The 24,495-nt window shown below is 43.0% G+C and overlaps 2 long non-coding RNA genes across 2 annotated transcripts; both read right to left on the minus strand.

Annotated features, from left to right (window-relative positions):
• Nucleotides 1-5,180: 5,180 nt before the first annotated feature.
• Nucleotides 5,181-5,554, minus strand: LOC117832533. The gene is made up of 2 exons (XR_004635200.1): nucleotides 5,370-5,554; nucleotides 5,181-5,241 (listed from the first exon to the last, which is right to left on the minus strand). It is a non-coding gene; the product is annotated as an uncharacterized LOC117832533 (long non-coding RNA).
• Nucleotides 5,555-16,871: 11,317 nt separating this feature from the next.
• On the minus strand, nucleotides 16,872-17,196 carry LOC117832898. The gene is made up of 2 exons (XR_004635281.1): nucleotides 17,061-17,196; nucleotides 16,872-16,932 (listed from the first exon to the last, which is right to left on the minus strand). It is a non-coding gene; the product is annotated as an uncharacterized LOC117832898 (long non-coding RNA).
• Between the last annotated feature and the right edge of the window lie 7,299 nt (nucleotides 17,197-24,495).

Here is a 24,495-nt window from a genome sequence, read left to right on the forward strand (position 1 = left end):
AGTTAAAAACTTGATTATGGGAGCTGAGCACATAAATGCAAGCAGAATGAATGTTAAAGCCATCTGCTTTTTGTGTGTTTTCACCTCTTTGTAATTCCTCTCAGCTTTACATTCCAAAGAATTAAGTCTTGTAATATGTTTGGTGGAATACTGAGGAAATAATGATTGCTGGCACTTTGCTAGTTTAGACTAATGTTACTCTCTCCACTAGCACAGTTTTTTGTGTCATTATAACCCGACTCATTCAAAGACTTGATTCTGATTCGTCAAAACCTAGTAACACTGGTGATGAATTCTCACATTCCATATAAAATCAGAACCCATTTAAAAAAGTCCAGCACATTTCACCCCTGTCTGTTGACTCTGTGGCAAAAATGTGAGTTTCTGTCTCTGCTGATCTTAACAGTCTTTAAATAATCACAGTTACAGGGCACAGATGCAAGAGCAGTGAGGAGCTACAGAGACCCAATCACCTACAATTGGTAAAAGTGGAGCAAGTTCCTGTCCTGCAATCCAGGCAACAGCAGCAGAGCTGGTGAGTGCAAGTTGCGGATAACTCCAGATTATCTAAAACCATACTGGTACAGTTGACAGTACCAGCAATGTTGACATTTGCCTAATTTACATATGAAGGTGTGTCTACTGTAAAGTTCTGAAAAGGAAACCAGAATGAAGACAGAAATATCAACAGAAAAAGTCCTGTAGATGTCTCATTCACCTTGTCTAATGTGACTTTCAATGGAAATTTTCACTTTAATGTGAATTATAACAAATAAGCAGAATAATGTTGCAAAAACGTGACTGTGACATGAACTGTTTAGTTGAATGTCAATTTGTCGCATAAGGAGGCTGATAAGAATCTGTTGCAGTGGAAGTGTTACCTTCCCTGGAATCACAGGGACCATTCTTTTAGCTGTAAAAAATAATTTCCTTTAAATCATAAACCATCTTTAAACCTATATTTTCTGTCAACTTGTTTATATTTCAGATAACGTATATTATGTATGTATATAGCCAGGTAATCTATAGTCTTCAACGCGAGCCTAGACCCCATTACAACAGTCAAGGTCTTGTGCACCCAGTTGGGATTCTAATCTTCATATCCACTGATTCACCATACATTATGTTTACTTCATATAATTACTCACATAAAAGCAATTTTGTATTTCCACTCTAAGGCAGTAGTTTCTAGGTGCTGTCACAATGCTAATTATTGCCTAGTCATCACTGATTTGATGAATAAGTGGAGGGTTTTTTTTATGTTTTTGGGGCTGGGGTGAACTACCAGTATGTGTGATTTAATAATTTGATAATAAAATGGTGATATGATGTTAAATCAATGAACAAACATAGAGGTGTGTATATTAGCTTTATCATTGCTTCTGATTCATTCTTTACATTCTTTTTGTGACAGTGGATGTTTCAGCGAAGTATCAATGTTTGTTGAAGTGGTCGACAGTTTTTCAAGGGACAGTGCCGTTGAGCATTGCAACTTGCAGTATTCAGCTAGTTACGGCGGCAAGGAAAGACTTAATTTTAACAGGGAGAAACCTCGAGCAAAACCAGATTCATGTTAGACAGCCATCTGCTTCGACCGAGTTGAGGTTGGAAAGAGAGAGAGAGAGAGAGAGAGAGAGAGAGAGAGTGAGAGAGAGAGAGAGAGAGAGAGAGAGAGAGAGAGAGAAGTTGTAGTAGTAGTAGTAGTAGCTGTTGCCGCTGAAGTCTGGCACGTCCTTAGTAGCTGGTATCTGGAATGTCCACAGCAGCAGGCCAACTTATCCTTAATGGGACAGGGAGAGGGGAAGGGGGTGAGATAGGATCCCAGTGTGTCAGTGTGCCAGTTCCCCCAGCAGTCTAAGCCTGTAGCAGCATAACAAAGAGCTGGTCAAAGCTAATTCATGAAATAGAAAAATACATTTCTACAGATTTTAAAACATGACTGATTTTTATGTCAGAAGTAATAGTAAAATGCATTATTTTATACATCATAACATAATTGATATCAAATGCTAGCCAGTGACTGTTTAAGATTTCTGTCATTCATGATAAGAAATACGTGTTATCATTTGGGGGGATGTTAATGTTCTCAACAGCAGCCACACTGGCGAGTCTGCCTGCAGTGTCTGAAGACATTATTTGTTTATTTTTCTAATCAGCCATTGACAGCACAGACATCAGAGGATGCTGACATGATTAATCGGCCTGACCGATTATGTCCTTCCCACTAAATCCAAAATGAAACCAAAAGCAGCAACGCTGTTCCTTTTACCACAAGATTTATGTCAACCTTTCCTGTTCTTCTCTGTGTCAGCCAGCATGCAACCTATTCTTGCAATCCTACTCAAAATAAATCAACTTATTCAGCTGGAAGCTAGCTGAGAATTCATCTGATTGCCTGAATGCTGCTCAACCTGATTGTTCAACTGCAAGCAGTGAAAAAAGTGTACTTCTATGTAGGCCTATATACTGTATGTACATTGCATCCCAGGCAGTGTTTTGCAGTGTGTTCATTGCTCATGCTCATATAGCATTGAAATGGAAATAGGATTTTATGTGCAGCCCTGGTTTCTATACCTAAAGATGCACCCAGACAAACACGAACCCCTTCCTGAAAACCAGCTCTCAACATTCTGAGAACAGCTGACTTCATAAGGACAGATTAACAAAGAGAGAAGGAGAGCAGGTGTAATAAAGGTTTCTTCCCGGGCAATGTTTGGAAACGATTCAAATGTTTGTTTAGCTTGCCTTCTTTTATTTGTATCTGAAGTGACCTTGGGCAAAGACGAGAGTAGGGGGACATTAGCGAACCAGAGAGCATCGTTATAGCAATTACTTGGAAATCACGAGGCCACAGGGAGCAATTATGTGCTTTGAGTTTACAATCCTGCATTGGATAGCAATGGAGAGAAAGATGAAGAAGAGCAGGCATTGAAACAATTGAGCTGGATGCATGTATAGAGGCAAGTAAAGCAGGAGTGAGCAAAGAAAGAAAGAAAGCAGGATGGAATATCATCAGAGGCAGCAGAAGAGGGGTTCAGGAGTCATGGTTGTGAGAGGATAAGAGGAGAGCAGGAAAGAAGAGAATTTCAATGGGAGTGAAGTGGACTCAAGTGTAATTGAGTGAAGACTAGTGAGGAAAAGTGGAAAGACAAAATAGCCAATAGCTCTTCTCGAGTCCTCAGAGCATGCTTTTTCTGCCACAGTGATAACTTGGATTTCTAATACAGGGACTTGTTCCTCTGAGGCATACATTTCAAATGGCTCTGTGTCCCCACAGTCTCTGCCCACACTGCCAGATGTGAGCGGTGACGCGCTGGCCTGGCGACACAGCCTGGCTGAGTCTGGGGCTCGGCTGATAAGAGCGAGGTGGAGGAGGTCACTGAGCTCACTGTATTGAGACATAACTGCCGGTCAATTCAATTTCCTTAAGGACACAGGAGTCCAACTGCAACCAGAACATTTCATATCACTCCCAGGCTCCTCTTGCCCTTTCCCCAATCTCATCCGAGTAGAGGGTTGAGGAGTGAGAGAGTGTAAACAGGAAAAAAGAGGGGGTGAGTGTCAGCTGATAGTTGTCAGCAGGGTTTTTTGCAGGTTACTGAGATGTGTCGGAAAATTTTAATTTCCTGACAGTGTTATTCTAACCAGTGATTAATCTCCAGCTGATTTGGAGAGGGAGCAAAGGGAGGAACATCAGAGAACAAACTCACAAACAGATTCAGAAAAAGCTGTTGCGTTCAGACAAACAGGCAAACACTGTTGGGATGTCGGGTTCTGTAAAGGAGAAGAATCAGCCTCCCCCTGCGCTTTAATTATTCATATCAGTGTGCGCTTGACTTTCAGAAGAGAGTAGGAGCGGTACACATACAGGCCACCGAGTGGATCAAACACCAATCCCACTGCAACAGAGGAACTGGCGACAAAGACCACCCTGTGATGCAGAGGGAGAGAGAGGAGGATGAACAAGAAGAAGTAAGGAAAGGACAAAGTATACAGAACAGCAATCTAAAATTGACTTTATATTCTGGGATGCCTGTGGACACCCACAGACCTGGAGCTAAATAAAAGATGTAAAGTTAGCTTCCTCTGCCTACTTAGGGCACACATGGTCAGGATGTGGTCTTTTATTGGAACTCTAATTTTAGACCAACTTCACTTCCAATACAAACACAGACAAATAGTCAGAGAAAAAGCTCAAACCTTTAGCGTTCATTTGGCTCGTGTAATGATCCTTCAGATGAGATGGCTTTTAGAGTTGCCATTGTGACTTAATTAAAACAAAGTATTAGCAGCAGTGGTGCAAAACAAGGGTTGTTCTGTTGAAATGATGAAAACTCCATTTATCAGTCCATTGTTTTACACAAGCGCTGAGAGAACAATTAATGGAGCCCTGTTATTTCAGTGGAGGAACTGTTAGTGTTTCTGCTTAAAGTGTTCGGTTATGTCTCAGATCTATAGCTAATCAATTCAATGAATTCAAATCATTAATTGAAAGGACCCTATGTCAACTTGCTTTTGTCAGTCAAGCTCAGTAGCAAGAGGTCCCTTCCTCTTCAAAACGAACAGATAATGTGATTGGAGCAGGTAAAAACACTGAATAATACAGTTCCATGTTAAAATGACTGTCTTTTAGATGTCTCATTGTCAGGCACAGGATGCCAGGAGGGGCTGTGAGCTGATCTGCTGCCAACTTGTTTGTAGTTGTTCATCTTGTTCTAAAGTAAGGAATCGTTTAGTTTTAATTGTCGCCATGTTTTTGAGTAGCTCCTGTACCTACACAGAGGCCTACGCACGTACTGACACGCACCTCCTCCAAAATGTAACTATGTGTCGAATCGACATGGACAGCAAGCCCTGTGATTGGTCCGCTCGGCAGCATTGTATTTCCTGCATTTACAGCACTTCCAAGATCCCGGCGGCACATTGGCCGTGTATTCATTTCCCTCAACATGTCCTCTCTGTTCTTTCCTGTTATCATTGCTGTATGATAAACAGCAACATGTATCAACTGTAGATTAACATAATATGCTCAGAATTCCTGTGAAAAAGTAAACAGAAAACTAAGCGGGGCAAACAGGCAACCTGACTATCAGAGAGACCCTCAAGCCCTCAAGCGTTTTGGCGGAGAATTGCTGCGTGACAAGTGTAGCTCTCGTCACGACAACACAGACACAGGTAAGTTCTTTGAAACGGGCGTTTAATGTTGGAGCAGTCTTGTGGAGCACCAAGACGCCGTGAGAACTGCAATCAGTATGAACAGAGTACAAATTATCACCACATTGTACATTATGCATCAGGATAAAGTAAATACAAAACATTCTTGGTACAATCATTAGTAAAAGTACATTTAAATAACTAAAATAAAATACCTCGTTGGCCGCTTGTCGCAAGAAGAGGTTCTTGGGCCTTATGTGTGTCTTTTGCAGTTCCTTTGGCTCTTCATGTGCATGACTGCAAAGCATGGGAGTAAACGAGCATCTGCCTTGCATGCAGTCCGTCTCTAAACTCTGTTGTAGCGGAACCAAAAACCTGGAACTTTAGTTCCACTTAAAAACGTGATTGTTTATTGCATTTTAACCTTTTAACTCTTCTTATATTAACTTATATTTATCTATTTATTTATATATATTTATTACGAACATGAAATTATTTATAACTATACAAATATGGGACAAATTAAAGTAACAGCACTTACACTCCCACCAAATCACTCATTTACCCTTTAATGTGGGATTTTCTTCAAACAAAATTTGAGTGTTAAGTGAAATGATATGTATGTGACTTAGTTGGCCTCAAGTAAGGTGACTGTCAGGTCCAAGAATCGTCACAGCAGAGTCAAGGAACACACGGACAACTTTTTCAGCTATTAGCTCGCTTTTGCAAAAGGGAAGACTGATCCAATGTTCACCACAAAGCGTGGTCGATCATCTTCAAAGTCTCCTCTGTTGCTCAGCTGTTTTATTGAAAGCATAGGCGTGATCGTATTACAAAGGGCGTGATAATATTTCATTGGGTTTGCACAAAAGTCAGTCACAAGTTGCTGGGCAGAATCACCTTGAAGATGTTCCTCTCAATGTGCTGCTACCTCTTATCATATCCTGAAAGAACACAAGCTGCTGGCAGATGATAAGAAGTTTGCACAGTTCTCACATTTCCCTCCTGTTTATCATTTGACAGCATTTTCATCAGTACCATGTTACTTGCTCTTCACATTTTCAACATGAACATCATTATGCATGTCTCTTTTACACAGTATCCTCACCATAAGGATCGAGGTCATCATACTTGTCAACATTGTTAACATTCAGTGGAACATAGCTGTGATTCTGTACCAGCATCTGATATTGAAGGAAAGAAGCACTTACAGTGCGCATAACCATACTGCGAAGACATGGTAAAACACACATAAACAGTACAAAAAATAATGCCAAAATGATCAGAAAGGGTGTAACAGTTTTCAATAATACTTGCCACCAGGAGCCCTGTATCAACCAGTCTAACAGTCCCGTGGTCGAGGCTCCCGGGGTGTGATCCTCAACATACCTTTGTAGGGCAGTGAGATTCTGTAGAGCCAGGTATATGGCTCCACCATCACTAGTTTCATCTGGAATGTAAGTACAACAGGTGTTACCGATCACTTTGCATACTCCACCTTGTGCAGCCAGAAGTAAATCTAGTGCCATCCTGTTTTGCAACACCATGCTCCTCATAGCTTGCAATTCATTTGAGATACCTTCACCAAGTCCTCTAGTCGCATTAATCATGCGGAGAATTGCATAACGGTTCATTTCTACGTAAGTCCGAACTTCTCCCACACCTACCCAAGGGAAAAGACTCTGAGCAAACTTATCCCCACCACCCCAAATACGATACTCGTGAGGCACAGGGTTAGGTGTGAGTCCACGTTTTCTTCGTCGTGAGTGTTTATGAGTTGGGTGTTGATCTTGATGAGTCATAATGAAGGTGTGATCGGACAGTGCAGCAAGTGCACAGACACCTCCCCAGTCTGGTGGCAGGTGAGTGTATCCCTTATGTCCACACACCCAAAACCAGTCTGACAGCACTCGTGAGCCTTTTGCAGTTGATGGAACAATGTGTGAACAGCCGTTATAATTCCACTCTGGGTTACCTGTCTGGTTCCCACCATCAGGGTGGGTGATCTTGTCCGTCTGTCTCAACTGACATTGTCCTGCTGTCTGATTCTTCCAACAGGCATTGAACAGGCAGGTGGAATTCATTAAACAGTTAGCAGCCATCACACATTTGTTGCAGGCAGTGTAATTAGTCATAGGACAGAATGAAACAATCTGATTGCACAGATGTGAGGGTGTGATACCTAGTTCTTTACTTCCATTTCCGACCACACACCAAGGGAAACTTCCTTTGTCCAGGTGATGAATGTAGACCACACCTGGCACCGATTAAGGGTTTTCTGTCTGTGGCCAGTCGAGGACATCTCTTACAGCAGAACAGTTGAAACCAGTTAGTACCTTACCCTGCTGGACTTGGGCATGGTTCAACGGTACACTGTAGTTAGCTTGAGATAGGCTGGTGTTTCCAGGGTGCGTGCTCAGTCCCATGAGGCAGAGGGTCTTGTTGCTGGACACGTTGTATGGCCAAAATCCTGCATTCACTCCGGAGCTAGGTAGATGGGTACACACATAGCAGTTAGACATGTTCTGATTCTTTGCAGTGTAATTTGCATACTTCCACCATTCATTTACTGCATAAGAATGGGGAATGACTGGATTGGCTCTCTTTTCAACTGATAATTTTACATCTTGTAGGAGCCACCAAACTGTTCCTCCAAATAGGAAAATGATCACGACAGCTACAGCACAGCATCCTTCAGCACACTGACGACGACAGCGCCTCCGCTGGTCCGTCTCAGTTGCCGGGGACATTGCTGCTACACTGCAGAGCCACCAGAAGCGCTCCGCCTAATTGAGTAGGGATCTGTTGGTTTCTTCACAACCATTGAGACGAATCACCACTATAAAGTGACCCCCCTTTGTAGGTTGACTTTCCCCCTACTCGTCCGGAGGCTCCAGCACTCTCTGCAGCTTACAGTGGCTGAGGTGGATCCAACTGGGTCTTTCAGCGATCTTTACTGCGGTGGGTGTTGTCAGGAGCACCTGGTATGGCCCATCCCACCTTGGGCTGGACCAACACTTCCTTTTGATGACCTTAACGAACACCCAATCTCCCGGCTTCACGGTCTCCGAGGCCTGTGGGAGAAAAGAATCAGGAGGCAGTAAATTTGCTTCAGTAACAGTTTTATCTGTGATGACTTTTCTCATGTAGTCTGCCAAGGTATGTTCTTCTTGTGACTTATCTACATCTTCTGTATAGATAGGTAGTCTATATGATCTTCCATACAAGATCTCAAATGGGCTCAGACCTTTATCTGTGGGAACTATTCTCATGTATAGTTTCACTAGGTCTAAACATTCTGGCCAAGGGCGGCCTGTCTCTTCCATACATTTTTTCAGTCTGCCTTTTACTGTGCCATTTGTTCTCTCCACTAACCCTGCACTCTGGGGGTGGTAAGCACAGTGATGTTTCAGGTTTATTTTCAGGTTTTCTGCCATTTTATTTACAACACTATTTACAAAATGTGGACCATTGTCGCTATAAATGGTCTCAGGAATTCCATAACATGGAACAATGTTCTTGCAAATTGCTTTTGCAACTGTCAAAGAGTCTGCATTCTTTGCTGGTATTATTTCTACCCATTTGGAGAAAGCATCGATCAGTACTAAACAGTACTTATAGGGACCACTCCAATTTAGCTCAATGAAATCCATATGGAGTGTTTGAAACGGGTATTGTGATTTGGGAATTTTTCCCCTTTTTGGTCTCAAATTCCCTTGTGGATTGTGTTTCATACAAACTTCACATGCTCTGCAGAAATTTTTTGAAAAGGTGTTAAATCCTATGGTATAAAAGTGTCTGTTTATTATTGATACCATCCCTCCTGTTGAGACATGGCAAGGCCCATGGCTCATTATAGCCGCTGCTTTGAAGAGCGAGCGGGGTAGGATGGGTTTGTTTTCCAAATGGTAGATATTTTCTTTTTCTTGTGCACCTAGTTTTATCCATGATTTTTTTTTTTTTTAGAGAGAAAAATCTTTGATTGTCACTGGAGTGGGAGTTCGTGTACTCCAGGAATCATTTTCATGCAGCAGGTTATACGTTTCCGGTACAACCCAGTGCTTGGACTGTATGCCCATCCGTCATCTCCCTCCCTCCCAAAGTCTTCAGCGTTGTTTTCCCTTTTTAGCTATGGGGCCTGAATCTCGCCATTTTAGTTCTGTGGCTTTGGGGAGAGAGAGATGAGGGTCTGTAGGTAACCAGAATAGTGATCTCACATTCAAAGGTAATTCAACAGAAAATACCGCGGTTGATTTCCCGTCTGAGTAGAGATAACAGGTCCAGATTGGTACCTATGTGTGTTGGAAAAGCTTTTCTTGGTATTTGATCTCTGTTTTGGTAACCACCCCGTCCCCTCCCGCGATATTCTCCCCTACTTCTGTTGTGGTCATGGTTGGGAGGGCGACGACCTCCTTGGTAATATATCTCATTTTGTTCACTTTCCCAATGAACATCTGCATCTGTTAAAAACACGCTTCTATCATCAGTGGGGCCTGGTTCAATGTTTGTTCAGAAATTTCTCTGCATGACGAGCATACTGAATGATTTGGTCTGGGCTATGTGTTTCATGCTCTATGTCATGCTTTCTCACCCAGTACGAAGTGTCTGGTAAGAAATTGTTTAGCAGCATGTTTTTTAACTGTTGCTGGTAGGGTCCTGCTGGGGCTAGATCGTGTGGAATACCGCTATGCACACGAAATTCTTTTTCAAATCTGTTTCTAAACTCATCAACAGGTTCTCCGGCTTTTTGTTTAACACCAGAGAGGGTCACATAGTTTGCTCTATGCATCAGTGCTAATCTAGCTCTAGCCAACACTCCATCTACTGCTGCTTTGTACTCTCCGTCGGGCAGAGGGCCTGCGTCTAGATAAGGAAAAATTTGTCCTTGAGCGTTTCTTCCCGTATAATTCCCTTGAACCCTCCCCCAATTTTTCCCAAGAGAGGACTGAAAGGCTTGTCCTGTTTCATGGCCATTTAGGCGATAAGAATTTAGGAGTTGCATGAAATCAACTGCCCACACTTCTACATCTTCATCTGGTGATGTTAACCCTTTCACTGCTTTTTCTGCTTCCTCTAAAGTCCAGGGTCTGAACACATAGAGGAACCTAGGCTGGTTGGCGTCATGTTCATCTGCAGCAGGGTTTGGTACCTGTACTAAGGGAAATTGCTCTGCAATATTAGGATTATGTTTCCAAGGCGAATATTTATCTGGTGGGTGTATCGTGCCACGGTCTCTGAGATTCATGCCTTGATTGTTTTGGGTCAGATCTGGGTACATTCTCTGTGCATTAGGTAATCGAGGGGGAGGTGTAGTGGGCACTGGGGCCTGAGCACCCCCCGCAGCTCCCTCTGGGGCCTGCGCTGGTGGGAGTAAACCCTGGCCTTCTGGCTGAATTGCTGGACCAGGAGGAGGCCCAGGGTCAGCTATCTGCTGGCGTCTTCTACGTCTCCCTTGTCCTTCATTATCCTCCTGTCTCACAAACATTACTCTGGTCCCTTTTCCTTTTCTAATCCCTTTCCTCCTTTTGTGACTTTCTGTGAGCCACACTTTAGCTGCCGCGAGCTCTTTCTCCTTTTTTCTCTTTGCGTTTCCCTTCTTTGTGGCCACACTAACCTGTAACTTTCTCACAACATCCTCTAAATCTTCAACTTTTAACTTTCCAGAAACTCCATATTTAGTTTTCCTATTTATTCATATGTCCTGCTATGCCTTTTTTCATCTACATGCAGCATATACTTCTGATCTCCTGTTACCTCCGGGCCCTTGGAGGATTTACAACAGCCACAACAACTGCAACAGTTTCCCATTATGACAATGTGTTTGCTTAATCCAGAGGTTCTGCAAACTACTTCAACAGACTACTGATTTATGTTATCACCGTTAGGTTTCCATCAGTACTGCTGCTTCATTTGCAAAACGTAGCATTCATGTCTCAACTCTCACACACACATGCATACAAGTGATCACTATTTAGACTTTGTCTCGTCTAAATCTTCCAAGTTTTACTTTTAAACTTAGGATACCTTTTATTTAGCTAAATCTTCCAAGTTACTCTGAACTTAGGATACCTTTTATTTAGACCTTGTATTGTCTAAATCTTCCAAGTCTATTTCTAAACTTAGGATACCTTTTATTTAGACCTTGTATTGTCTAAATCTTCCAAGTTTATTTGTAAACTTAGGATACCTTTTATTTAGCTAAATCTTCCAAGTTTATTTGTACTTAGGATACCTTTTATTTAAATCATCCGAGTTTACTCTGAACTCAGGAGGCTAACTTCTCGCCTTTTTTCACACATCACTTTATGTGTCATATACTCACTTTGAGTATTTCCCGTCCGGTTTCGTTGACTCCTGTGGACGCTTCGGATCCCGTCAATCCAGTCCTGTCGAGTGGAGGAGACTCCTAATTGCCGGCCTGGCGAGGAACGTCACCTCCCAGGGCTTTGATTCAGCTCTGTCCTATGCAGGCTGGCCGTCGACGGGCTTCGGCTGGTCTCCTCCTCAAGTCAGGAAATGGGTATGTTGGGATCCGGGTCACGGCACCAAGAAATGTCAGGTCCAAGAATCGTCACAGCAGAGTCAAGGAACACACGGACAACTTTTTCAGCTATTAGCTCGCTTTTGCAAAAGGGAAGACTGATCCAATGTTCACCACAAAGCGTGGTCGATCATCTTCAAAGTCTCCTCTGTTGCTCAGCTGTTTTATTGAAAGCATAGGCGTGATCGTATTACAAAGGGCGTGATAATATTTCATTGGGTTTGCACAAAAGTCAGTCACAAGTTGCTGGGCAGAATCACCTTGAAGATGTTCCTCTCAATGTGCTGCTACCTCTTATCATATCCTGAAAGAACACAAGCTGCTGGCAGATGATAAGAAGTTTGCACAGTTCTCACAGTGACTACCTTATGAATTGGTCTTTCAAGGTGAACTGTTCTAGTGTGTACCTTTCCTTTGTCAAGTGTGGTGTCACTGACCATTAGCTTTAGTTTTCTCACTAAGCCATCTGTGCTAGGGTGGACTTCCACAACTCTGGCAAGTTTCCATTCGTTTCTTGCAGAGTGGTCATCTTGAAGAATCACAATGTCGCCCACTTGTGAGTTCCGTGATGTTCTTTGCCATTTCTGTCGTCGTTGAAGATTCAACAAGTATTCCTTTTTCCATCTCTGCCAAAATTCATTGGCTAAGAACTGTACTCTTTTCCACCGTTTGTTCAGGTACAGGTCTTCTTTGCAGAACTGTCCAGGGGGTGGTAGAATGATCGATGATTTCATGGTTAAGATGTGGTTGGGAGTGAGTGGTTCTGGACCCGTTGGATCATGAAGATGTTCAACACTCAGTGGCCTACTGTTGATGATAGCCATCGTTTCATAGAGAAATGTTCTCAAGGTGGTAGTGTCGAGTCTACTTGCAGACTTGTCGAGCATGACTGTCAGAATGCTTCTGATGGTCCGAATTTGACGTTCCCAAACTCCTCCCATATGGCTCGCTGATGGGACATTCATTACAAATTCACATCCTATTGCTCTTTGACGTTCTTGATCCAATCCTTTGAGTAGCTCAGAAAACTCTCTCCTAGCACCCATGAAATTTGTTCCCTGATATGTGCACATCTCAGTTGGCGTACAGGCCCTCTTATAGCTACAAACGTTCGAAGCGCATTCATGAAGGCATCTGTAGTTAGATCATCCAGTGTTTCAATATGCACTGCTCTGGAACATAAGCATGTAAACAACAGTCCATATCGTTTTAGTTCCTTTCTTCCTTCCTTTACTATGAAAGGGCCAAAACAATCAATGCCACAATAAGTAAAGGGGGGTGATGTCTCAGTTCTCTCTTCTGGCAAATCTGCCATTTGTTGAATCTCTGTGGTTATTCTGTACCTTCTACACTTCACACATTTGTAGATGTGAGATGAAACCACACTTCCACATCCAATGATCCAGATTCCGTTTGCACGTAGTTCATTCATGGTCATACCTCTTCCTTGGTGACATACAAGCTCATGATGATGTTTGACTAGCAAGGCTGACACATGACATTTCTTTGGAAGAATTGCTGGATGTTTTACATTGGAATGTAAGGATGATAGGGTAAGTCTTCCTCCCACCCTGAGGACATCATTGTTATCCAAGAACGCATTCAACTGTTGTAACTTGTTGTGTCTTGTCAAGGTGTCCTTCTTCTGAATCTTCTTTGACCTTAGACAAGAAGAGGATGTCTTCCTGTGAAACTGGATTATCATCTGCACTGTGATCCACAAAGTCGGATTCAAGAGCCTTGATTATATCGACTGGATTGATCTCCTTGACTTGAGTTTTGCACACAAAGTGTACTTGCTTCTTCAGCTCAACTGGTGGCTGTACTTCAGGTGTCACTTGTCGCACCATGATTCTGTGGCTAGTACCTATCGCATCACCGTAGTTGCTTGCTGAGTCAGAGCAGCCGACAATGCTCCAGCCAAGATCAGTTAGCTGTGCGTATGGTTGGTTTTCTTTACCAGGCAAAATCTCTCTTGGAAGAAGAGCTTGTTGACAGTTATAGCCGATAAGAAGACCTACTTCACAGCCAAGAGGTGGAGGAATCTTGTCTGCCAGTTGTTCAAGATGAGGCCACTTTAAAGCAGTTTCAGAAGTCGGGATGTGTGACCTTTCTGCTGGAATAAACTCTCTTGTGAAGAGTGGTGGCAACTGGATCCTTTTCTCCAAGTTGTATCCTCTTACTTGTAGGTTCTTCAGCTTCTGACAATATATGAGTGTTGACCTTGTAGACATTGTAGATAGCCGTAGACAAACATTCTCTTTGTTTGTTTCAAGGTCTTGGGCTACTTCTTCCAAGATGAAGGTTGTGTCGCTTTGTGTGTCTAAGAGTGCATAGACAAGAACTTCTTTATCTGGTTGTTCTGTGGATGAGATCCAGACTGGTACGATTGAGGAAGTTTGTGTGCTAATGCCTTCTTGCATGACTCTGTTTGTAGTTGCTGTTGCAGTGATTTCTTTGGTGTCTTGTTTGTCCTTTAAGTTGTTGTCTCCTCTTTGAGATGTCAACCATTGACTATCTTTATCCTTTACTTTGAACTTGTCGTCATGCAAACATGTCGGATGTCTCTTCTGACACCTTTCACATGAGCTTCGGTTCTCACATTTCCTCGATTGATGACCAGTTTTTAAACATCCAAAGCAAAGCTTCTCCGCCTGTACAAACTTGATGCGATCTTGCACTGTCTTTTCAGTGAACTTTCTGCATTTGGCAAGTGCGTGCCCTGTTCTTTTGCAGAAAGTGCATGATGGAATGCTGCTTTGTGTTGTGTTTGTGTACAGTGTTTTTGCTTGAATAGTCTGGTTTCGTTTTGGCCTTTCACCATCAACACCTTTTAGAGCTTGCATTGATGATATGGGATGACAGGCGTGGTCTGCTTCGTTCGATATGAAGTCCACAAAGACTCTGAATGGTGGATATCCAGCATCTGTGTGTCTGGCTTCCATGACTTTTCGATTCCATCTGGTTATTAACCAATCTGGAAGTTTTAGCAGAAGTTTTTGACTCTCGCTGCAGTCATTGAGAACTTCTAATGTCTTAACATGGGGCATTGCAGCCTCACAACTCTTGAGGAAGTCTGCAAATTCTCTCAGCTCATAACCATCTTTAGCATTGAGCTTTGGCCATCCATGCAGCTTGTCTCTGAAGGACTTCCCGATAATGAATGGGTCTCCAAAACGTTTCTCTAGCAGCTGCCAGGCAGAATCGTATGCTTCTTCAGTACCTAGTATGAAGAAGCCCTCAACAGCTTTCTTTGCTTCACCATCCAAATACTTTCTTAGGTAATACAGTTTTTCATTCTTAGGGAGATTTTTCCGGCCGATTAGTGTCTCAAAGGACAGTCTCCAATCTTTGAACTTCAGAGGATCTCCAGAAAATACTGCAGGCTCTGGTATTGGAAGGCGATTAGCGCCAATAGCTTCTGCCAGCATGTTGATGAAGTCAGAGCCATTTGGAACTGGAGGCGTGGGCACTGCGGTTGGTGGAGCTTGGAGCAGTGGTTGCATACCTGATGGATTTATGGCTTGACTTGAAGTTGGTAGATGTTGTGGAATGAATGGAGGACTGGAGGCACTAAGGGGTTGTGTGATAACTGGCAAAGATTGAGGAATGATTGGAAAGCTGGTGGGATAAATAACTTGAGGGTCTCCTTCTGATTTGACATCATACTGTGAGCTGCCCTTTTCGAGGTTGTCTTCGGCTTGATCGTAGACTTTAACTCGTGCTCTTGCAGCATTCAGTTTCTTAACTTCTTCGAGACGTTCAAGCTTCCTACGCTTGTCCTGAATCGCTTGTTGTTTTGCTAGATTCTCAGCTTCTAGCCTTTGTAGCTCCGTAGCTTCCCTTTCTTGTTCCTCCATTACTGCCAAGACTTCCTGGGAGGCAGCCGCTTCAGCTGCAGCCTCATTTCTTTTGGCTGACTGGGCGCTTGAGGAGGTAGAGCTGGACTTTGACTGTTGAGAGGGTGGTCTTGTTAGAGAACCTGTTGAGTCTAAGATTGATCCAACATCAGGCCAAGGTTCTTCTTCCTCTTCCTCAGTATATCCTCCAAGCTGTTTCTCTGCCCTTCGAACAATAAATCCAGAAAGTGATATGCATGTGTCGACTCTGCGCCGCAGGTCTGGTTCAGGAGTTTGCATTCGACGCAACTCTTCATAAATAGTTATCACATTGGAGCTGGTGTGCTTTATGTTCTCAATCAGCTCATTTAAATCTTCCTTTGATGCCTCATATTTCAGTATTTCTTTACCCATTCTTGCTTGACATCTCCATTTCTCATAGAGGATTTTGTACCGATGCTGTACACCCTTTACTCTGTCTTCATGAAGTTCCTTACCCTTTTCTGTTGGAGTACGAATTCTTTCGCCCCTCCTTGGCTTATCTTCTTCTTCTGCCTTTTCATTATCTTTTACTTCCGGTTGAGTAGACCCTCTAACTGTTTTGCTGGAGCTTTCATTGCTTTTGTGAGACATTTTAAGATGACTTGAAAGGCTATTGAGTTTCTGTAACTACTTTGCTAACTTAGGATTCTCTTCAGCTATGTGTAAATGCAAGTTACAGTTCTTAGCTATGAACTTCAATGTTGCTCCAAATAACTGCATCTACACTTAACAAGACTTCAAAAATAAGTGTTTTCTATCATGTCTTTTTAGAAAAGAAAATAATTTTAACTTAAGTGAAATGACCCTTTAACTTAACGAAAATCGTTTTTAAAACTTAATTGGTGTTTGTAAACACAAATTGGCCTCTAAACTATTCCCCTTTCATGAAACACAAATCTTAACACTTAATTTCTTAACTTCTCCTCTAAACCTTGCAGCATGTAACAACCTTATACCAACATCAGATTTCTCCTTATACATGTAAGCGCAGTATGCAAGATTCATAGAACTGAGTCCTTATTTGCAATTTTCAAGTAAAACCACTTCTCATACCACAATAACTTGACAATAGTAGTAGAGCACTTCTTAGCTTTAGCTTGACTAGTTGCAGCTTTAACACAGTCTGTTCATCTTTGCCTACTGTGGCTTTGCATACATGGATGTGAGCTTTGCTTATCTGGTGCACTGGATCTTCGTATGTTGTTAGCCGCCGTAGATTCGTTGTCTCTCCCACCCGTGTTGAGCAGGCGAGTTCTCACTGTAGCTCTCGTCACGACAACACAGACACAGGTAAGTTCTTTGAAACGGGCGTTTAATGTTGGAGCAGTCTTGTGGAGCACCAAGACGCCGTGAGAACTGCAATCAGTATGAACAGAGTACAAATTATCACCACATTGTACATTATGCATCAGGATAAAGTAAATACAAAACATTCTTGGTACAATCATTAGTAAAAGTACATTTAAATAACTAAAATAAAATACCTCGTTGGCCGCTTGTCGCAAGAAGAGGTTCTTGGGCCTTATGTGTGTCTTTTGCAGTTCCTTTGGCTCTTCATGTGCATGACTGCAAAGCATGGGAGTAAACGAGCATCTGCCTTGCATGCAGTCCGTCTCTAAACTCTGTCGTAGCGGAAGCAAAAACCTGGAACTTTAGTTCCACTTAAAAACGTGATTGTTTATTGCATTTTAACCTTTTAACTCTTCTTATATTAACTTATATTTATCTATTTATTTATATATATTTATTACGAACATGAAATTATTTATAACTATACAAATATGGGACAAATTAAAGTAACAGCACTTACAACAAGGTCACATCGAAGCACATGTACAGTATGTAGTGCTCATGTCCGCGCCAGCCCCTGCTGCGTAGGGGCGACGCAGAATTATAAACCAGCCTATAAGATGCCATCACACCTAAAGTATGGTTTCATTGTTCAGATTCAGATGATGAAAATTATACATTGTTTAATTTTTTCCCTTGGGTCAATTTGTGTTCACACCTCAAAATTGTAAAGTTGACCAAAGCGTACACCACTGAAGGGCTGTTCTTACATCAATACCCCACAGTCCTTTTACCATTGCATATGCAAATAAGTGCTATACTTATGGTTGCACTGGACGCTTACAAATGTTAGCCAGTTAACCTTCCAACAAAATGAGTCTGGGTTGACTTAAAGTGGTCAATCCCTCATTGACATTTGGGAAGATGAGCATGTTTGTCAAAAGTTGGACATTACTTACAAAAATATGGAAATCAAGTCCTGTGATGTTGCTACACGTACAATGCTAATGTTGAATTGGATGGAGATGGTTAGTAACATTAGCCTATTGCTATTTGTATGCTAACTATCAAACTAGTTACTACCTGTAAACAAAATTAACAAGGATCTGTATCACTACATCTATTATAACTAGTCTTGATTGTGTTCTCACTGGAAACAAATGGCCTCAGGGTTCAATCGGAAAACAAACCTCCAAACTATGGAGGTTGTAAAGTTGTCGGCTGGATGTGTACTATCTTCACTGGATGTGGATGTGTACTATCTTCACTGACTTCACTTCCGGTGACCAGTGACGAGCGAACGCTGGCGCAACTTGCTGCCGCTGCTCGCCCGGCAACTTTTTATGGTTTTATGACCCTGCAATTGCCTTCGCAGGAACGCGTTTAAAATCTGTCGGCACTACAGCTTGTGTGAGCCTAACTACCGTTAGCTTACCTGTCCTGTCCCGGCCTGAGCCTCACCTGGTGTCTCCCTGGAAATCGACGCTGCCTGAGTCCTCTTCCACAATGTGGCTACATCTCGTATGTGTCTGGCTCTTTTTCCTGCCTGTTCACCGTCCAGTGACGGGCCTACACCAGTACTCGGCTGCTGACCTGCTCTGGCTGCGCTGTCACCTGCCTGGACCTGCGCCAGCGACACTCCACCTCCACTCGGACATCACCTTCCAGCCCCGCCGGCGATACATCCACCGAGGGTCCCGACGGAATCTCCACCATAACAACTCAACAGCAATAAAATCCATCTGGTCCAGCTCCCGACGCGCTCCATCAGCGGAATGTTGACCACAGCGTGTTAGCCCACCTAGCCCGGTCGGCTAGCACCACCACCAGCTGCGACAACACCGCTCTCAACTTTGGTCTACTCAACATCCGCTCACTGACGGGCAAGGGACACCTCATGCAGGACCTCCTCACCGACAGGAAGCTGGACTTTCTCTGTCTAACCGAGACATGGCAACAGCCCAACGATTTTTCCCAGCTGAATGAATCCACTCCTAGTGGGTTTGCTTACACCTGTCAATCCCGTGGCTCCGGTCGGGGAGGAGGTCGCGCGATAATTCACCGCAAGAAGTGGAAAGTCTCGCCGGTGTCTGTGCCCGTCTCCAGCTCGTTTGAATCCACTGTCTGCGAGTTGTCTGGTCCCACTCCAACCATCATTGCCTCTGTCTACCGCCCCCCTAAACCGAATAGTGACTTTTTAAATGACTTTGCTGCTTTCCTCACCCATCTATCCTCTCTCTCACCACACATAACACTGCTGGGCGATTTCAATATCCACATGGACAATATCAATCTCCCTCTCACCAAAGCCTTCACTTCCTGTTTAGATAGTTTTGGATGTCAGCAGCACACCACTATTCCCACACACTCCAAAGGACACATTCTGGACTTAATCTGTTGCTCTGGTGTCACCCCTCTCAACATTACAGCTGATGAACTCCCCATAACTGACCACTTTTTCCTCTCATTTACAGTCAAACTCGCTCTCTCCATTTCTAAGCCACCCCGTCTCATCTCATTCTGGAATATAAAGAACATTAACCCCGCCACTCTCATCTCTAGCTTCCACTCCTCCTGCCTCCCTGACATCCCCAATCCATCCACTCCGGATGATCTGGTTTCTCATTACAACACTGGACTCTATAATATTCTTAATTCTCTTGCTCCGTTAAAAACCAGATCTGTCTCTTTCTCTGTCTCCGCCCCTTGGTTCACCCCTGAGCTCCGTCTGATGAAAGCCAAGGTCGCCAACTTGAAAGACTCCATCGAAAAACTGGTCTCACTATTCATAAAGAAATGTACAATAACCACATATTATGTTACAAGGACTCCATCGCCAGCACCAAAACCCACTACTACTCCAGTTTAATCACCCCAAATAATGGAAACTCCAAGTCACTATTCTCTCTGCTTAACAATATCACCCAACCCAAGGACTCTCTCCCCGCTCACTTGTACACAACCTCCTTCTGCAACTCCATTATGTCGTTCTTCAATTCAAAAATCAAGAATCTCCACCAGCACCTTGGCCCTCACCCCCACCTCAGCATCTCAGCTGACTTTCACCCATCGACGCACTCATTCTCCTCCTTCCAGCTCCCCACTCTCTCTGAAATCACAGAACTCATCCAGAAATCCAAGCCATCCACCTGTCAACTGGACCCCCTCCCCACACAACTTGTTAAAGCCTCCCTCCCCTCCCTGGTCCCCCTCATCTCTGCCATCATCCACTCCTCTCTCACCACTGGAACTGTCCCTACATCCTTCAAAACTGCTGCCATTACCCCAATCCTGAAAAAAACTGGCACCGACCCCTCCAACTTCAACAACTTCCGCCCTATCTCCAATCTACATTTCATCTCCAAAATCCTGGAAAAAACAGTTGCCTCCCAACTCCACTCTCACCTAACCCACAATAACCTGTATGAACAGTTCCAGTCCGGTTTCCGCCCACTCCATAGCACTGAAACAGCACTCCTTAAAATCACCAACAACCCCCTTGTGGCAGCTGATTCTGGACTCCTCACCATCCTCATCCTCCTCGACCTAAGTGCAGCCTTCGATACCATCTGTCACACCACCCTCCTCACTCGGCTATTCTCCATTGGTATCACCCACACTCCGTTAGACTGGTTCACATCTTACCTCTCTGGCCGCACACAGTTCACTTAACTCAAGTCCTTTAAATCCACTCCTTCCTCCGTCACTACAGGGGTGCCCAAGGGCTCTGTCCTGGGGCCCCTCCTCTTCATCATCTACCTCCTTCCCCTCGGTAATATCTTCCGCAAATTCAACATTCACTTCCACTGTTATGCAGATGACACCCAGCTCTACCTCACCACTAACCCCTCGTCCACTCTCCCGCCCACCTCCCTCACTGATTGCATCTCTGAAATAAAAACCTGGTTCACCCTAAATTTCCTTACACTAAACAGTAATAAAACCGAGGTTCTCCTCATTGGCACCAAATCCACTCTATCCAAATCCAACAGCTTCTCCCTCACCATTGATAACTCCTCCGTCTCACCCTCCCCCCAGGTTAAGAGTCTGGGTGTCATCCTTGACAGCACATTATCCTTTCAATCACACATCAATAACATCACCAGGACTGCCTGCTTCCATCTTCGGAACATCAATCGTCTCCGCCCCTCCCTCACCCCCCACACTGCCGCCATCCTTGTCCACAGCCTTGTCACTTCCCGTCTGGACTACTGCAACTCTCTCCTCTTCAGCCTCCCTCACAAATCCCTCCATAAACTCCAACTGGTCCAGAATTCAGCTGCCCATATCATTACCTGAACCCCCTCCATCCACCACATCACTCCTGTCCTCCAACAGCTCCACTGGCTCCCTGTTCAGTTCCGTATTCAGTTCAAAGTCCTCCTGCTAACATTCAAGACCATCCACAACCTCGCCCCCCCATATCTGTCCAACCTCCTCCATGTTCCCACTCCCTCCCGCTCCCTCAGATCCTCTTCCTCCATACACCTGTCTGTCCCCTCCGCCCGTCTCACCACTATGGGAAGCCGAGCATTCAGCCGCTCTGCTCCCCGTCTCTGGAACTCATTGCCACCTCAACTCAAAAACACAGATTCTTTCCCCCATTTCAAATCACAACTCAAAACATATCTGTTCAAAACCGCCTACTCCGTCTAACTCCAATTGCACTGTCATTTTTGTTTCTATTCTTTTTCTTACCACTTTGTAAGTTTATATTGTTTTCATTTTGACTTTGATTTTGTTTCCTCTAATGTAAATTTGTGTATGTATATACTGTATATATATATATATATATATATATATATATATATATATATATATATATCTGTGCGGTGTCCTTGAGTGCCGAGAAAGGCGCCTTTAAATAAAATGTATTATTATTATTATTATTACTATGGCCTGGACAGTATTCATAGCTGATGAAGACTGAATATGGTTATCTAAAAAGAAAAATCTCATGAAGACTGATATGGGAGTTGTGTTGCTGAACAAATTGTAAGGAACAAGTAAATGTAAGTTCATGTGAGGAAATTGGAGTAGTTCCAAAATAAAAAGAGTCTAGCAGAGCTCTAACTTCAATCAATACTCCACAAGGTACGGCAGCACGATTACACCCTTTCTTCTTGCCTTCAAATTTAAAATTATACTGTCCTTAGTCTCACTGAGACTTTGTGTGTATGTCAGGTTTTTGTTTTCTAAATCAGTTTTATGACTTTTAAATTGTATTGTATTTGGCCTTCTTTTTTCTTTACCTGTATGTTTCTGCTCTTATGACTATATTCAGGGGTTTATTTTATAAAGTCATCCAAATAACTCCCTTTTAGAGAGGTTTCACTCATGATTACATTTTGACAGCAGGTGATCTGCAAGTTGACAAGGCTGTTAATGATGAATGATGCATTTCTCAAGGATCAAAAGCTGAGTGGAGAAAACCATCTGCAGCAAAGCGGCTAGTGAGCAAGAGGATCAGGTTTGTGTTAATACTGAAGCAGGACGAAGTTTGTCATGCATTAACAAGCGTTGACAAACATGACTATGGAAAGCCTATGAAGCAACATACTTTTGCATCGATGTGTCTGCGTCACGTTGCAATACTCTGTCGAAACGGTAGTGGGCAATATGGTCTCTATACTAGTCAGATCCCCTGTCTCTTCACACCACTGTCTACAGCGACCCTGAGTCAAGCAGCAGCCTCAAGTCTTAAAATCTGAAGCCAATGCGGAGGTGAGAAAAAACTGTACTTCATCGATTGTCTGCTTGAGGGTGGCTACAGAAACTACATCCACACCAATTCGAAAAAAGTGGATCTCTATAGCAAAAATAAACATCTTTACAGCCTGGTACAAAAAACTGTTTTGGTCTGAATTGCTAATTTCACTATCTGTACACACCGTGTCCTACAGGAGGATTTTTTTTATAACTCGTTACTTTTGAAGATATTAAACACATGAGTTTTGCCTAAATAAGGGCATGGCTGTCTTTAATTACAGGTGGGCACCTTGTAGCTGTTCGCAAAGAGGCTAAAGAGCCTGCCTCAACTCCACGTCTTTGCGTCATTCTAGATCGACTGAAGTTAGGTTGAGTGAGCATTTCAATATGGCAGCCGCTGACAATAGGATTCAAAACACGGAGGAGAAGAAGTGTACGGCCAATATACAGCAATTACAGAAAATGTTGCAAATGCAGAATATAATGCTGCCCAGCAGACCAATCACGGGGCTTGTTGTCTGCATTGTTTCAAAGCCTAGTTACATTTGGGTGGATGTGCATGTCAGGGTACATGAGTAAGCTTCTGCGTTGGAAAAGGGCTTACGCCATGGTCTACGGCATCGATTCAATGCAGAAGTATAAACCTGGCTTAAGTCTTCCCATATTGCTTTAAAGAAAAAGGCCAAAACACTGTATGATAGTGGACATCTATAAATGTACTGTAACAATATGTTTGCTGAGATAATACCACACTGTGAGAGTACCACACCACAAGTAAAAGTCCTGTGTTTAACTGTAATGTCATAAAGATTAAGTCAAATTTGGCCTTCAATCACAGCTTTGATGCTATTTGATGTTATGTTTGGGGCCTGTGTGGGACAAAAGTACAAAGGCAGAATTTCTGTCATAGTCCAGATGAAATTCCGGACATTTATATGTTTTTAAAATTCAAAATATGACAGTAAAATATATTTCCTTAAATGTATTCAATAATCACTATCAGTAATTATGATTTATTGATCTAAATAAAAAGGTGATTATTATTTTGGCCCAATTTTTCAGTTTTATTTTGCTTAAAAGAACGCAAACAGACACTGTGGATGGACGCTCCTTATGCTGCTAAGGCTAATTCTGTGGTGGGCAGATCAATAGTTTGTGAGACTTTGTCAGACAGCACAGACACTGGGTTCACACGAGTGAGTGGCTGAACTAAAAGTAGCAATATAAAAACCAGATGCTGTGTGAATATAAACAACTCCTTTGTTTCTGCAGCAACTTCAACTGCACTAAAAAATGTAATCCCCAGGATGAGATCAGGATGAAGAGGTTTTGATGAGCAGCTGAGCAGGAGAAGAGCAACTGATGAAATGATTTGAGTGTTTAGAAGCAAAGACAGGAGATATGTAGGATCATAATTAAAGGCCATGGAAACAAATCAAATCATACAGCGTCTGTCAATTTAGGTTGATTCATAAACTCAGCTGGTAGAAGTACATAGGGACATAAACAGTCAATCAGTGGTTTCACATCTGGTGCTCTCTCTATCTAAAACTGATTCCAACTCCAACATAAAGAAAGAAGAGTTTTTGTTGGTAGGAACTGTTTCATTTGGTAAAGATGACAAGACCTGGGTCAAAGTGGGAAGCTTGTTACGTTTCAGATCGGCTTACAGTTCATTTTTGACACCAAAACCCCTACTCTGATGTCTGTAGATCTCCAAATGATGCTGATTATTCAGCACAGAGTGTTCCTAGTTCTTGCAAGAGAAAAAAGATACAGAGGGAGACTAGGAAGATGCGAGACAGCCAACATCTCTTAAAGTGTCACTCTGAAGAGAATCTCTGGAGCTTTATAAGCAGACTTCAACAGCAACAACTCAACAGCCTTGTAGGAGCAAACATGCTGTACAGGTTTCTCTCG

The sequence above is a fragment of the Notolabrus celidotus genome, chromosome 20, assembly GCF_009762535.1.
Source record: "Notolabrus celidotus isolate fNotCel1 chromosome 20, fNotCel1.pri, whole genome shotgun sequence".
In the NCBI taxonomy this organism is placed as follows: Eukaryota; Metazoa; Chordata; class Actinopteri; order Labriformes; family Labridae; genus Notolabrus; species Notolabrus celidotus.